The sequence below is a fragment of the Penaeus monodon genome, chromosome 20 (genome assembly GCF_015228065.2).
Source record: "Penaeus monodon isolate SGIC_2016 chromosome 20, NSTDA_Pmon_1, whole genome shotgun sequence".
Taxonomy (NCBI): Eukaryota; Metazoa; Arthropoda; class Malacostraca; order Decapoda; family Penaeidae; genus Penaeus; species Penaeus monodon.
Window position 1 is genome coordinate 6610965 of NC_051405.1, and position 1046 is coordinate 6612010.

At 47.0% G+C, this 1046-nt stretch overlaps 1 protein-coding gene across 1 annotated transcript in view; it reads left to right on the plus strand.

Moving 5' to 3' along the window:
- LOC119586042 overlaps positions 1–1046 on the plus strand; it is a gene marked incomplete in the record, with an annotated part of 11688 nt that overhangs the window by 7688 nt on the left and 2954 nt on the right.

A 1046-nucleotide genomic window follows, 5' to 3' on the forward strand; every position in this document is an offset into this window, starting at 1 on the left:
CGGCAAAGGATCAGACGGACACGACCTGGGTTAGTCAGAGCAGGTCGGACACGTCACCTCTTCGCTGTCTGCTTTGTTAGGAGACGAAGCACGCCAGTCAGTCCGCCTCCTGTAAACACGCTGCCTTATAATCAGTTTTTCTGCTCTAAAAGTTGCGTTGACTGTGAGGCTCAAATTGAAATACAGCATTGTACCCATAAATTCAATGCAATTTGCGGTTTAGCCGTTGGCAATTCAAATTATACTATCAACCATAGCGTAATATTGGCACCTGTTCTTACGGTATATCATTCAAATCAAGGCGGCGTCGTGTCTCTAATCAAAAGTCTTGGTGCGGCCTTTAACCCCGCCTCAGTCCGTCTGCGGTTCATTCTCCTGTGAATCTCGAAGCGTTTCCCGTCCGGCCGCCCAACCCTGCCACGGAGCCCTCGCGCTCGCCGTCTCTTTTCGCCTGAATTCTTGTGGTCTGCAGCCCCTTGACCTCGCTTCGGGATTTTTGCTTGGAGAACATTCAATTACAATTTAATTTGAAGGTGAACTGTACTAAAATTTAATTTGCAAGTGTTAAGGCACCTGAAGATTATTTTGTAAGGTTGCTCAGCAGGCAAGATTTCGCCTGGAGGTTTCGCACATCTGGAAGAAATTCTGTCGATCCTCAGACTTTGAAAACTCCATTTACATACTTGAAAGCTTTTGTATGTATGCTTTGTTTACCGAATTTATGGCCGGCTAGGAGAATGTACACTTTACACTGGCTAATATGGTAGTTAAGTTTATCTCCCTGTAATAACTAACAGAATTATGATTTCAGAAGCTCCAGCATACCACTGGCATCACAACAGTAATAGCATCGAATTATCAGCTCCGGAGCACACCACAATAAATTCCTAAGCCAAATGCACGAAGAATTTTCGTCGAATTTCGCACACTTGAGGGGGGGAGGGAGGCTTCAGCACCTGAGGTCGACGAGTTCGATTTCCGCGTTGCCGAAGCTGCTCTGAGGGCCACGGACGTCGGGATAAGGGTGCCGGAAGAAGACGGGCTGG